Source organism: Narcine bancroftii, chromosome 5, assembly GCF_036971445.1.
Source record: "Narcine bancroftii isolate sNarBan1 chromosome 5, sNarBan1.hap1, whole genome shotgun sequence".
NCBI lineage: Eukaryota > Metazoa > Chordata > Chondrichthyes > Torpediniformes > Narcinidae > Narcine > Narcine bancroftii.
Genome location: NC_091473.1, coordinates 140,866,703 through 140,882,204, shown reverse-complemented (window position 1 = coordinate 140,882,204; position 15,502 = coordinate 140,866,703). Strand labels below are relative to the sequence as shown.

General features: G+C 43.5%; 1 protein-coding gene across 4 annotated transcripts in view; it reads left to right on the top strand.

Moving 5' to 3' along the window:
* Positions 1-965: 965 nt before the first annotated feature.
* Positions 966-15,502, top strand: part of evi5a (ecotropic viral integration site 5a) — a 271,867-nt gene continuing 257,330 nt past the window's right edge. For 3 of the 4 annotated variants that reach the window (XM_069939247.1, XM_069939246.1, XM_069939245.1), the window contains exon 1: positions 968-1,268. The gene's annotated coding sequence lies outside the window, so the exon portion shown is untranslated. Of the gene's footprint in view, positions 1,269-15,502 lie in introns of all 4 variants that reach the window. The other variant, XM_069939244.1, reaches the window with a different exon arrangement.

The following is a 15,502-nucleotide window of genomic DNA, read 5'->3' as shown; positions in this document are numbered from 1 at the left end:
GTCAGGGCTTGTTTTGCCCCCTCCCCCCCCTCTGCACCCAAGTCAGGTCTTGTTTTGCCCCCAAGTCAGGGCTTGTTTTGCCCCCTCCCCCCCCCTCTGCACCCAAGTCAGGGCTTGTTTAGCCCCCTCCCCCCCTCTGCACCCAAGTCAGGGCTTGTTTTGCCCCTCCTCCCCCCCCCTCTGCACCCAAGTCAGGGCTTGTTTTGCCCCCAAGTCAGGGCTTGTTTTGCCCCCAAGTCAGGGCTTGTTTTGCCCCCAAGTCAGGGCTTGTTTTGCCCCCAAGTCAGGGCTTGTTTTGCCCCCAAGTCAGGGCTTGTTTTGCCCCCAAGTCAGGGTTTGTTTTGCCCCCAAGTCAGGGCTTGTTTTGCCCCCAAGTCAGGGCTTGTTTTTCCCCCAAGTCAGGGCTTGTTTTTCCCCCAAGTCAGGGCTTGTTTTGCCCCCAAGATGGGCTTGTTTTGCCCCCAAGTCAGGGCTTGTTTTGCCCCCTTCCCCCCCCCTCTGCACCCAAGTCAGGGCTTGTTTTGCCCCCTCCTCCCCTGCACCCAAGTCAGGGCTTGTTTTGCCCCCTCCCCCCCCTCTGCACCCAAGTCCGGGCTTGTTTTGCCCCCTCCCCCCAAGTCAGGGCTTGCTTTGCCCCCTCCCCCCCCCGCACCCAAGTCAGGGCTTGTTTTGCCCCCTGCACCCAAGTCAGGGCTTGTTTTGCCCCCTCCCCCCCTGCACCCAAGTCAGGGCTTGTTTTGCCCCCTCCCCCCAAGTCAGGGCTTGCTTTGCCCCCTCCCCCCCCGCACCCAAGTCAGGGCTTGTTTTGCCCCCTGCACCCAAGTCAGGGTTTGTTTTGCCCCCACCCCCCCTCTGCACCCATCAGGGCTTGTTTTGCCCCCTCCCCCCTGCACCCAAGTCCGACTGCAACTCTTCAGGACCAAGTCGGGATTGACGCCTGGTTTGCTCCGCACCGGGAGGCTTGCAGCCCTGACGGCCACTCGCTCTGCCGGCTCTGGAGCGACGGACGGCGCGTGCTTTCGCGCTCCGGGCACCGCTCACTTGCCCTGTTGCATTCAGCGCACGCAGCCACCCCTCGCAGACCCCGGGAGGGAGTGCGGCCCCGTGACGTCCTGTCCCGGCCCCGTGACGTCCTGTCCCGGCCCCTCGAGCGGGAGCGGGCGGGGGAAGCCCGGGCGCCTGAGGGAGGACTGTGGAACGGCGGAGGCGCCCCATGGAGAGTTGATCCTGAAGGGGAGAGGGAGGCGGCGGGTGCCCCGACTTCCAAGGTAAGAGCCGGGCCGGGCCGGGCCGTTGAACGTGTGGGGGCGGTTAAGATCCCGCGGGCCGGCCTGCTGGTCATCCCGTCCCCGGTCTCCCGTAGTTCAGGAGCCGCCTCCTGTCCGCGGGCCCTTGCCAAAACTCGGACAGGCTAGGCCCGGGGCGGGCCCCCCATCCCCCCCACCCTTCCACCCCCTAACCCCTTTCCCTCACCCCCTACCCCCTCACCCCTCTTCCCCCCACCCCCCACCCCTCCCCCCTACCCCCCACCCCTCCCCCCTACCCCCCACCCCTCCCCCCTACCCCCCACCCCTCCCCCCTACCCCCCACCCCTCCCCCCTTCCCCCCACCCCTCCCCCCTTCCCCCCACCCCTCCCCCCTTCCCCCACCCTTCCCCCCTCCCCCCCCACCCCTCCCCCCTTCCCCCTCCCCCCTTCCCCCTCCCCCCCTCCCCCCTTCCCCCCTTCCCCCCACCCCTCCCCCCTTCCCCCCACCCCTCCCCTCACCCCCCTTCCCCCACCCCACCAGGGGCTTTGGGAACCTCCAGGTTGCTAGTGGGATCTGGCCCCCACTAGAGTTCCTGCGCGGTGTAGCCAGGCCCCCACCACCTCCTGCTGGGGGGGGGGGGTTCGAACCACTCAGTATGAACGGTCACCATCATTGAGAACTGGTCATTTTCTTGAGCTGTGATCACCTGCAATTCGGAGGGTGATTTATTTTTATGAAAAGAAGCATTTAATGAAGCACCGCTGTCCCTCAGTCTTTCACTCTGTTGGTCAGTGGTTGTGACAACCTGTCTCCACCAGCTGTTTTGACATTGAATGAAATACCACATCAGTCACTCAAGTGGGATTCTGTGGTATGTGCACATCTTGGTTTTGTGGTTTGATTTCGTCTTCTAGCTGGTACTTTTGCATATGTCTGACTTCCAGCAAGTGGAGATGATTGTACTTCAGGTAATAAGTTAGTGTAGAAGAGCGTGTTGGTGTATTTTTTTTGTTTAATCTTGATATATCAAACTTTGGCCTAATTTAGACGGGGTGGTATAATCCCTTCTGTCATGCCTCTTTATTCCATCCCTCACCAATTAAATTGTACTTTTTGCAATGTGGAATCAGATGAACACACCTCCTCAATTGAATTTTTCTATGCTTTGGAAACTGTACCCTTTTCTTGGGTGCTAGGAATTCTCCCACATCTTGCCAAATTGGCTGTTGGTGAGTTTCTGCAATCACTGTAGAATTCAAATAACTCTCAGCCCACTCCTGGACTCTTTACATTTTGCAACCTGGGGAAGATCCCTTATTATGTTTCGGTGTGCTGAGACCCCACCCCCACCCCTTTGCTCTACTAATTGGACTCATTCAGGAACCAAATCTGTGATTTATTGCACAAGAATCACGCCAGGACAACAGGCAAAGCCAACATTGCAGAAAAACAAAGATCTCTTTGCGACTGACATGACGTTATGGAGCAATATTGTTGTGATCTGACTTAAATTTTGGGATTTAACAATATAGAGAAATCTTTTTTTTTCCAAATTTCTCCTTTCCCATTGATATGCTGATCACTCATTTGTTATTTTTTACAATGACGAACATACTGATGGAAAATATCATTTGGAAAAACTGGTTTTATGAGACTTATTTTGAAAAGCAGTGAAACTTTGACTGAACCATGAATATTTGAGTCTGGATAGTTTGCTATTTTACCTTACTTTGTGTGAAAGATTGCTTTATTATTTCTGTACATTTTTCATTTTGAGCTGGGTAGCCAGTAAACAATGTAGTTGTTAATATTTTAGTGTATAAATTGGAAAGGATTGTTTATATTTGTGCACTACACAGAAAATCAAATGTTTTCCTATTTAAAAACAAACACAAAGTGAAATGTAACATGATAGAATTAAGTCTTTTTTTTTGTTTTCCTGCAGTCACTTTACATTTCTGATCTGCTTTTCTTTCAGATTGGTGGAAATGCTGTTAACGAGCTTTCCCATTTCCTTCCTTTTGCAATGTTCTCGAGGCCAAGTAGCAAAGAGGGTTGCTCCTCCAGTGCAGATGACCCCCTGGACAAATGGATTAGCATAGAGATTCACAAAATCACTTGTGAAGTCCGAAAGTTAATTAGTGCAGTTTTAAAATGTATATTCTTCATTAAACTTGAATTGACAAATCATGATTGATTTAATCATGAACACAAATCTTGAATTCTTGAAATTGCTCACTGTTAATATTGAGCAGTTGATTAATAATCTGCAATTTATGCGCATTGATTAATTTAAGATGATCAGCACTGAGCAGTTTCCTGTTTGAAGTAAAATGCTGGAAATACACAGGCGATCAGTCACACATCTTTAGAGAAAAACCATTACATTTCAAATCAGTCATCCTTCAACAGAAAAATTTAGAGACATACAAATTTTAAGATGGGGGAAAAAAGGGGTCTGGAGATGGTATTTAGGAGAGATGAAATTATAAAAGGCAGGCACGAAGTTGCAAAGTGAAAGAAGATGGCAATGGAATGGAAGCAAAAGGGATTTGTCTAGAGTGGGTGACGCAAATTAGAGCAACAGAATGATCTGAAATTCGTATTTCATTGTAAGATTTGGAGTCAAATGATGAGATGCTATTCCTCAAGCTTGAACTGTGCAGGAGTCTGTGGGTAGAGATGGAAGCGAGACAGGGAATTGATCTGGAAACTTCATCATGCTTTCAGACTGAATAGTCGTATTTGGCAAAGCATCTGCCCTATATATAACAAGTAGCAAGTAGGCAATAACAAATATGAACTTTAATTTTTGGTCTTTCATCTGGAAAGAGTGTTTGGTGTGGCACTATGGTAAAGGAGAAGGTAAAAGGTCGTGTATTTTGCACAGTTGCTTGGAAAGTGTGATGGTGGTGACGGAAATCCAAACCAGTGCTTTCTTTGGAATAGTGAAAAGAGAGGAGGAGAAGGAAATAGGCATGTTTGTGACATCACCTTGGAGACCATGGAAATGGAAGAGGATAATCTTCTTAAATTCAAGCTTGGTGAAGTCAAATGAAGGTGAAAGGTGACAAGTGATACCCTGTGTGGTTCTGGACAGAAGGAGAGGTTAAGAAAGCTGGGTCTCGAGTGTGTAGAGTTTAGAAGAATAAGAGGTGATCTCATTGAAACTTTCAATATTGTTCATGTGTTAATGGGGTCATTTCAGAGTTTATGTCTTCCCTAATTGGAATGATTTGAACCATGATCCTCAAAATAAGTTGCTGGTCATTCAGGAAAGAGATAGGAAAGTACCAGAGAGTAGTAAATTTTTTTGACATCTCTGTCAGAGATGCATGAATGCTAACCTGTATTCATGGTGTTTTGATGCTCAGAAAATTGAGGTAAATGGGGATATAATGCAAGAAAATGGTTCTAAAGTAAAAAATCAGCTCTGATCTTATTGAATGACATTATGAGCAAGAAGGGATGAATGGCCTTCTACTATTTCTTCTGTTCTTCAGGCCTAATGAAAGAGGAGATGTGGGAAATGGAATTAAGGGCCCTGTTATCTGCAGTGGAGCATAGGCCCTTTTTTTTGGGAAAACCTGGTTATGTTTCTACTCGGCAATGTATGATATTCTTGTCAGCACTGATACAGGACACAAACAGAGGGGTCCCAGGGAGAATTCGATCAATGTATCTCTTTTGATTAGCCCAAGTTCAGTGCTGATGGAAACCCTTATTTAATATTCAAAAGGCATTCTCATGGGAAATGTAAATATTGCACATGCTGAATATCTGAAATAAAACACAGAACATCAGTTATTAAGAAAGATGGCTTCTGACAAAAAGTTAAAAGCTTGAATCTGTTATTCTCTCGGCAGATATGCTGATTTGACCCAAAACTACTTGTTTTTCTAATAAAATATAAATACAGTATATAAATGTTGGAAATTTGAAGCTAAATCAGAAATAACTGGCAAAGCTCATTAAAAATTAGAGCAGGAGTTGGCCATCTGACCTGTCGAGCCTGCTCTGTCATTCAATGTGATCATGGGTGATCTGATGATAGGCTCATCTCCACCCGCCTGCCTTTTCCCCCATCCCTTAATTCCTTTACTATGTAAAAATCCATCCAACCTTGTCTTAAATATATTTACTAAGGTTACCTCCATTGCTTCCATGGGCAGCACATTCCATGGATTCACCACCCTCTGGGAAAAGTTCTTCCTCATCTCAGCCCTAAATCTACAACCCTGAATCTTGAGACTCTGTCCCCTAGTTCTGGGGGGAGGGAAACAGTTAATATTTAACGTTAAGGACCTTTCTCCAGAGCTAGTTTTTTTAAGCGTAGTTTTTTTTGCTGCTTGGATGAAAGTGAGTGAGCTAATCAGTAGTCTGAGGAAGATGTATTCTAGCTAATTTACAAGTTAAATTATTTTGCTTGTTCAATTGTTTGTGACTATCTTGGTCACAGTGTAATATTTGGTTCCTTTTAGGCATCCAGCTGGTGAAATCTACTCAAACAGAACTCTTTTCTACTGAATAATCTTTACTCCAACTTCTTTGGCTTGGCTTCGCGGACGAAGATTTATGGAGGGGGTAAAAAAGTCCACGTCAGCTGCAGGCTCGTTTGTGGCTGACCAGTCCGATGCGGGACAGGCAGACACGATTGCAGCGGTTGCAAGGGAAAATTGGTTGGTTGGGGTTGGGTGTTGGGTTTTTCCTCCTTTGCCTTTTGTCAGTGAGGTGGGCTCTGTGGTCTTCTTCAAAGGAGGCTGCTGCCCGCCAAACTGTGAGGCGCCAAGATGCACGGTTTGAGGCGTTATCAGCCCACTGGCGGTGGTCAATGTGGCAGGCACCAAGAGATTTCTTTAGGCAGTCCTTGTACCTTTTCTTTGGTGCACCTCTGTCACGGTGGCCAGTGGAGAGCTCGCCATATAATACGATCTTGGGAAGGCGATGGTCCTCCATTCTGGAGACGTGACCCATCCAGCGCAGCTGGATCTTCAGCAGCGTGGACTCGATGCTGTCGACCTCTGCCATCTCGAGTACCTCGACGTTAGGGGTGTGAGCGCTCCAATGGATGTTGAGGATGGAGCGGAGACAACGCTGGTGGAAGCGTTCTAGGAGCCGTAGGTGGTGCCGGTAGAAATTAGGGGACTTGATGTATCACAGCCAAGCCTACCTACTCTTGGAATTAAACCAGCAAAGGGACTAGAAAGCTGTTAGTGTGATGGCGGAGCAAGAGCAGGGACAGATTGTGAATAATGGTAAATTTAGACTTTTTAGAAAGTTCAAATTATTTTGTGAGCCTTGTCTTAGTATTACATTTTGCTACCTTCTTGTATGATTTGTCAATTTTCTCAATCAATGTTTCTTCCATATCTTCCTGAGCAATAGTTCCCTAAATTTTCTGGGCCTGTTTATTTTCATCACCAGAAGCTCCAACATATGGGAAGATTTTCATTTTGGACCTCTTAATTTATTTTCCCGTGGTATCTGTGATTTGGTTCATCCTTCAACATCTCCTCTAGCATGGATTATTATAGTTTCTTCTGTTGAATTTCAGATCACTAGATGTAGTCATCATTTTTTTTCCCCCTTGTGGAAACTGAACAGTTTAATTCAAAACTCGGCCTCTTGTACTGGGAGTTCTCATTTCTGACAAGTATGAGTGCATTTCAGTATCATTTCTCTTTTAAGAGTAGTTATTGGGGCTTAGAGAACTGGAAAATGATTTTCTGCAGTGAAAGATCAGCTGAATATAATACTTGACTGACAACTGAGTTTAATTAAGTTTTTGGCTAATGGTGGGAGGGGATTCTCCATAGGATGGTCAACTGTGAGTCTGTGTTACATCTGTTCATTAATTTTCAGATGTTCAAATTCATTCACTTGGTTTGTAGATTCCCTTGTTAGTGATATGCAAACATCTTTTTTTCTAAAAATTGGTGACTTTACTGTGGGGTTTTCCTGAATTGATAATGTGGTTGGGTCATGGGGCATGGAAACAGGCCAAATGGGTCTTTGCTGATCATCATGTACCTGTTAGTACTAATCTGATTTTATTTTTTCCCCACAATCCCATTCACTTCAGATTCCAGTACTCACCTACACCTGGGGGAATTTTCAGTGGGCAATTAATCTATCAGCTCGCATGACCTTAGAATGTGGAAGGAAACCACAACATCCAGAGGAAATCTATGCACTCACTGTGAAGTTTATGAATTGTACTCCACCCCAGAGGTCAAAATTGAACTGCTGGAGGCAGCAGCTGAACTAGCTCTGCCACTGTCCTGTACTCACTTTCCAGAGCTGGGCATTAAAGTGAAAACAACCACTGCTTGCATGAATCTCCCTCTAGCAAGGTGTAAGGGAGCAAGTCTTTTGTGATACTGCAGCACTATGCCAAGAACTATGCGGCACAGTTTGAGTAGCAGGATTAACATAATGTTCTCTCCGTGCCTGCATGGGTTTCTTGTGGATGCTCCAGTTTCCTCCCACTATTCAAGCTGTACTGGGAGTCGTTGGTTAATTACGTGGCACAGGCTCATGCGCTGAAAGGGCCTGTTACCGTGCTGTATGTCTTATCAAAAAGAATGAGTCCTATAAAATATTAGTGCAACTAAGTATTCAGATTTATTGTTAGAGTACGCACGTGATGTTGCATACAACCCTGAGATTCTTTTTCCTGTGGGCAAGGCAGAAGGTAGTGCAAAAAAAAAACTACACATGTGAACAAATAAATGTAAACAATGTGCAAAGCAGAGAGGAAAAAAAATTAAAGTGCAAAAGGAAGAACCTTAAATGACGCCTTGATTGAGTTGATCTTGAGCCCCTTTCACACTTGCATCCCATTAAATCGGCCATTCATTGTCCTGGGATAGGAATGGGGGTTTCGCTTTTGAACACTTGACTACTCCAAACTGGGACATTGAATGCTTTCACATTTGCAAGAAGCCATCCCCGGGGTTAGGACTGTTTCTACCCTCCACCGGTGACGTCATGATGTATTGAGTGATGGTGGATCTGCCCTAAATCCTGATGAATGCAGTATGATCTTATATTTGAACAAAATTAATCATGCCTAATTATAACGTAGTTAAGCTTTATGTACAGCACAGTACGAGCCCTTTAGCCCCTGTTGTTCTTGTGCCAACCTATATAAACCTTTATAACGGACCGTGGGAAAGTAACAATAGCAATAACGGACGATTTTTAAACAGGATGGGAAAGTTGGTAGCACGATAGGGCTCAATTTATATAGTGTGGGAAAGTTGATAGCACTATTGCATACAATTTATAAATACTGTGGGGGGGAAGCAATGGTGGACCTGCCCTCCCAGAAGAAAGGGCTGTACGCCTGGCTGCATGCACAGAGCATTCATGGAGGGATTTCTCTGTCACCCGGCATTCTGAGAAGTCCGTTGGCCATTGCTTTTTCCCATGGTCTTTATAAATTGTGCACTATAGCGCTACCAATTTTCCCACACTGTTTAAAAATTGCCTGCTATTACTACTTATTGCTATTTATTTCCTCTCTCTCTCCTGCTGTGACTTTCCCATGGCAAAGTTTATACATTCATTTTAATCTTTTCTTCCATCATGTTTATGCACTCATGCAAAAATGGGTTATTTCAATCCCACAATGCAATCACGCATTTCACATTTGCCTGATTGCAACGCTGGTGTCTGTAGACGCTGGGGATTGTATTAGGTAGGGTCGAGGCTGTCAATCCCCGGTGTGAGATGAAATCATCTGACGTCGGCGTTGAGCTGATTTTGCTTTCACACCAGGCACTTTAAGGCTGATTGGCGATTGATTCCTGGGATCACTTGCAAGTATGAAAGGGGCTATTGAGGAGTCTGATAGTGGAGGGGCATCAGCTGTTCTTGAACCTGGTGGTGCAAGTCTTGTGGCACCGATACCTCTTTCCTGATGGCAGCACTGAGAACTGAGCATGCGCTGAGTGGTGTGGATCTTTGATGATTGCTGCTGATCTCTGATGACCCCCATATCATGACCTCTCAGTTCAGTACCTTCTGGGAAAGCAAAGTTTAATAAGGAAATCTGGGCTCATGCAATGAATGAAATGCATACAATTCATCATTGACTCTCAAAACAATGCTGATGTGTTCCAGGAGATCCTCACAACTATTGTTTGATAAAAATCTGATAGGTACCTTAATTGTGCGGCTCTATAATAATTTTTGAAGTTTGGCAATTGTAAGCCTCCTTGTTTATACCATTCTGTTAATTTATCTAGTGCTATCCTCGGTTTCCCCCCTCTCCATAAAAATCTCCTTATTATTTTCTTTAACTCTTTGAAGAATTTTTCTGTCAGTTGTATTGGCAATGCCTGAAATAAGTATAGTATCCTTGGAAAAATGTTCATTTTAATACAGTTTATCCTTCCTATCAGTGTTAGTGGTAGCTCTTTCCAATGCTCTAAATCGTCCTGTAATTTTTTCATTAGTGGATTGTAATTGAGTTTATATAATTGGCCTAGATTTTTGTTTATTTGCACACCGAGGTATCTTATTGCCTGCGTTTGCCATCTGAATGGGGATTCCTCCTTAAATTTTGAGAAATCCGCGTTATTCATAGGCATTGCTTCACTTTTATTTACGTTTATCTTGTATCCCGACACTTCTCCATATTCCTTCAATTTCTTATATAGTTCTTTTATTGATAGTTCTGGTTCTGTTAAGTACACTATCACATCATCCGCAAACAGACTGATTTTATATTCCCTGTCTTTTATTTTTATTCCTTTTATATTATTATCTCTTCTTATCGATTCTGCTAGTGGTTCTATAGCTAGCGCAAACAATAATGGTGATAGTGGGCATCCCTGCCGCGTTGACCTGCTTAAGTTAAATTGCTTTGATACATGTCCATTTACTGTCACTTTCGCTAACGGTCCCTCATATAATGCTTTAATCCAATTAATAAACTTCTCCGGTAAACTGAATTTTTGCAATACTTTGAACAAGTAATTCCATTCTACTCTGTCGAAGGCCTTCTCTGCGTCTAAAGCAACTGCTACTGCCGGTGCTTTATTTCCTTCTACTGCATGAATTAAGTTAATAAATTTACAAATATTGTCTGTTGTGCGTCTTTTTTTGATAAATCCAGTTTGGTCTAAATTTACCATTTTCGGTACCTGTTCTGCTAATCTGTTCGCTAATAGTTTAGCTATTATCTTATAATCTGTGTTTAGCAGAGATATTGGTCTATATGACGCTGGTGAGAGTGGATCTTTCCCTTGTTTTAGTATCACTGTAATTATTGCTGTTTTACATGAATCTGGTAAGTTTTGTGTCTCATCAATCTGGTTGATTACATCCAGGAGGGGCGGTATTATTAGGTCTTTAAATGTTTTGTAGAATTCTATTGGGAGTCCATCCTCTCCTGGTGTCTTATTATTTGGTAAATTTTTTATTATCTCTTGTATTTCTACTGTTCCAAATGGTTCTGTTAATTTATTTTGTTCCTCTATTTGTAGTTTTGGTAGTTCAATTTTAGTCAAAAATTCATCTATTTTCCCTTCTTTCCCTTCGTTTTCGGTTCGGTATAATTGTTCATAGAATTCTCTGAAGTTTTCCTTAATTTCTTTTGGATTATATGTAATTTGTTTGTCTTTTTTCCTTGTTGCCAATACCATTTTCTTAGTTTGCTCTGTCTTAAGCTGCCATGCTAAGATTTTGTGTGTTTTTTCACCTAGTTCATAATATTTCTGTTTTGTCTTCATTATATTCTTCTCCACCTTATATGTTTGTAATGTTTCATATTTTATTTTTTTATCCGCCAATTCTCTTCTTTTGGTTGTATCTTCCTTTATTGCTAATTTTTTTTCTATGTTTATTATTTCCCTTTCCAACTGCTCTGTTTCCTGATTATAGTCCTTCTTCATCTTGGTTGCATAACTTATTATTTGCCCTCTAATGAATGCTTTCATTGCGTCCCATAGTATAAACTTATCTTCCACTGATTCCGTATTTACTTCAAAGTACATTTTTAATTGTTTTTCAATAAATTCTCTAAAATCCTGTCTTTTAAGTAGCATGGGGTTTAATCTCCATCTATACATTCTTGGAGGGATGTCCTCTAGCTCTATTGCCAATAACAGGGGTGAGTGGTCCGATAATAGTCTAGCTTTATATTCCGTTTTTCTAACTCTCCCTTGAATGTGGGCTGATAACAGGAATAGGTCTATCCTTGAGTATGTTTTATGTCTAGTCGAGTAGTATGAGTATTCCTTTTCTTTTGGGTTTTGTTTCCTCCATATGTCCACAAGTTTCATTTCTTGCATTGATTTAATTATAAATTTGGTTACTTTGTTCTTCCTGTTAATTTTTTTCCCCGTTTTATCCATATTTGGATCCAAATTCAGATTGAAATCCCCTCCTATTAGTATGTTCCCTTGCGTATTAGCTACCTTCAAAAAGATATCTTGCATAAACTTTTGATCTTCTTCGTTAGGTGAATATATATTAAGTAGATTCCAAAGCTCTGAATATATCTGACATTTTATCATAACATATCTCCCTGCTGGATCTATTATTTCCTCTTCTATTTTAAATGGCACATTTTTGCTAATTAATATAGCCACTCCTCTTGCTTTTGAATTATACGATGCTGCTGTTACATGTCCTACCCAATCTCTCTTTAATTTCTTGTGCTCCAATTCAGTTAAGTGTGTTTCTTGGACAAATGCTATATCTATTTTTTCCTTTTTCAGTAAATTTAGTAGTTTCTTCCTTTTAATTTGGTTATGTATTCCATTAATATTTAGAGTCATATAGTTCAGCGTAGCCATTTCATATTTTGTTTCGATCCTCACAACTATTGAAGAGCGTAGTTAACGTTGCACTTCTGTTTGATGGACAATGACTTTAGTTATGTTGAGGAACTTATTTAGTTCCTTTTTTTTCATCTGTAGCAGGGGAATTTCAAATGAATAATAAATATACGTGTAGGCAACTACCCAAAAATTAAAATAGATTTTTGCTTACGTAGAAGTTCTGCAGGCAACAATAACCACTCTCGTGTTGAAGCGCAATATCATACGTAGCATGTGTAGCAACTCAGTATTGAAAAAGAAATTGGCTGTTCTCTGTGATTCTCAGTATCTTATGTTCTACTCTTGCACTGTACATTTTAATAGCTCCAGTTAATAATGAATGGGTGAAACAGTCTGCCTCTTGTTTTTCTCTCTATGCTTTTGAGCTTTTCCAATAAACATGGATGTATTGTAACTTACAACAGGATCAAATGGAAGGCCTTTAAACCTGTTCAGACTGAAAGCAAAGTTGACAGTGCAGTAACTCATCATCAGGGAACTCTGCTGTGCTGACGTCAACTTCATTTTCTCACTGATCTTCTTTCCCAGACGTGCATTAAGTTCTTCCTTGCCTTTAGAAAACTACTTGTGGGGAAAGGTAATGTCTTCACTAATAATCTGATTTGACAGTACTCCCCAAGAGCATAAGAAATGGGAACAGGAGTAGGCCATTTGGCCATTCGAGCTTGCTCTACCATTCAATAAGATCATGGCTGATCTGGCCGTGGAATCAGGTCCATGTACCTGCCTTTTCACCATACCCTTAAATTACCTAATGATGCAAAAATCTAACTCTGTTTAAACATATTGAATGAAGCTGCTTCCTGGAGAATTTTACAGATTCCCTACTCTTTAGGAAAATCAGTTCTTCCTCATCTCAGTCCTAAAGCTATCCCCCCACTGAATCCTCGAGGCTATATCTCCTAGTTTTTGTCTCACCAACCAAGAGTAACAACTTTCCTGCTTCAACTTTATCCATCCCTTTCATAATTTTATATGTTTCTATCTGATTCCTTCTCATTCTTCTAAAATCTGGTGAGTATAGCTCCAGGTGACTCAATTTCTTATCATGGGTTAACCCCTTCATGACTGGCATCAAACTGATTAACTTCCTCTGCTCTGTCTCCAAAGCCAGTTTATCTTTTCTCAAGTCATGAAACCAGATCTATGCAGGACTCATTTAAGGACTCTTTCTTTTATACTTTATTGATTTCTTTCTGAATTGCAGTTTGTTTACATTTCTTTATTTGTTTTACTTTTTTTGCACTACCACTAAGTGGTAATTCTGACACCCACAGGAAAAAAGAATCTCGGGGTTGTATGCGATGTCGTGGATGTCCTCTGACAATAAATCTGAAATCTGATCTGACTCCAGGTATGACTTCACCAGCACAGTACCCTGTACAGTTGCAGAAGAATCTCCCTGCTTTTAAATTCAATCCCTGTGGTGATGAAGGCCAGCATTCCATTCGTAAAACACTCCAGTGGTACAGTCTACAAATTTTGTAGTAAGTACATAAGAAGCAAGGCAGTTGTCTCTTTGTGGCTGCTCCACCATTCAGTAGGACAAGGGTGATCTTCTGCCTCTGTGCCAGTTGTCTACATGACCCTATATCCCTTGATTTGCTTAATATCTTAATCTCTGACTTGGACATAATGACAAAGTATCCAGAGATCTCTTGGATAGAAAATACCAAAGATTCACTGCCTCTGAGAAAATAACACATTTCTTTTCAGTCCTGAATAGATATCCCTTTATTCTTAAACTGACCACTGGTTCAAAGTGAGCCTGCTAAGGAAACATCATCCTGAATTTAGCATTTCAAGCCTGGTTTAAAAAAAATACCTCAACGAGGCTACTCCTCCTTCTAAACCAGTAGAACTCTATCTTCCCACCCCCCCCTCCCTCCGCCCACTCACATCTTCTTTCTTTGGCTTGGCTTCGCGGACGAAGATTTATGGAGGGGGTAAATGTCCACGTCAGCCGCAGGCTCGTTTGTGGCTGACAAGTCCAATGCGGGACAGGCAGACACGGTTGCAGCAGTTGCAGGGGAAAATTGGTTGGTTGGGGTTGGGTGTTGGGTTTTTCCTCCTTTGCCTTTTGTCAGTGAGGTGGGCTCTGCGGTCTTCTTCAAAGGAGGTTGCTGCCCGCCGAACTGTGAGGCGCCAAGGTGCACGGTTTGAGGCGATATCAGCCCACTGGCAGTGGTCAATGTGGCAGGCACCAAGAGATTTCTTTAGGCAGTCCTTGTACCTCTTCTTTGGTGCACCTCTGTCATGGTGGCCAGTGGAGAGCTCGCCATATAACACGATCTTGGGAAGGCGATGGTCCTCCATTCTGGAGATGTGACCCACCCAGCGCAGCTGGATCTTCAGCAGCGTGGACTCGATGCTGTCGACCTGTGCCATCTCGAGTACTTCGACGTTAGGGATGAAAGCTCTCCAATGAATGTTGAGGATGGAGCGGAGACAACGCTGGTGGAAGCGTTCTAGGAGCTGTAGGTGATGCCGGTAGAGGACCCATGATTCGAAGCCGAACAGGAGTGTGGGTATGACAAAGGCTCTGTATACGCTTATCTTTGTGAGGTTTTTCAGTTGGTTGTTTTTCCTGACCCTTTTGTGTAGTCTTCCAAAGGCATTACTTGCCTTGGCAAGTCTGTTGTCTATCTCGTTGTCGATCCTTGCATCTGATGAAATTGTGCAGCCGAGATAGGTAAACTGGTTGACCGCTTTGAGTTTTGTGTGCCCGATGGAGATGTGGGGGGGCTGGTAGTCATGGTGGGGAGCTGGCTGATGGAGGACCTCAGTTTTCTTCAGGCTGACTTCCAGGCCAAACATTTTGGCAGTTTCCGGAAAACAGGACGTCAAGTGCTGAAGAGCTGGCTCTGAATGGGCAACTAAAGCGGCATCATCTGCAAAGAGTAGTTCGCGGACAAGTTTCTCTTGTGTCTTGGTGTGAGCTTGCAGGCGCCTCAGATTGAAGAGACTGCCATTCATGCGGTACTGGATGTAAACAGCGTCTTCATTGTTGAGGTCTTTCATGGCTTGGTTCAGCATCATGCTGAAGAAGATTGAAAAGAGGGTTGGTGCGAGAACACAGCCTTGCTTCACGCCATTGTTAATGGAGAAGGGTTCAGAGAGCTCATTGCTGTATCTGACCCGACCTTGTTGGTTTTCGTGCAGTTGGATAACCATGTTGAGGAACTTTGGGGGGCATCCGATGCGCTCTAGTATTTGCCAAAGCCCTTTCCTGCTCACAGTGTCGAAGGCTTTGGTGAGGTCAACAAAGGTGATGTAGAGTCCTTTGTTTTGTTCTCTGCACTTTTCTTAGAGCTCTCTGAGGGCAAGGACCATGTCAGTAGTTCCTCTGTTTGCGCGAAAGCTGCACTGTGATTCTGGGAGAATATTCTCGGCGACACTAG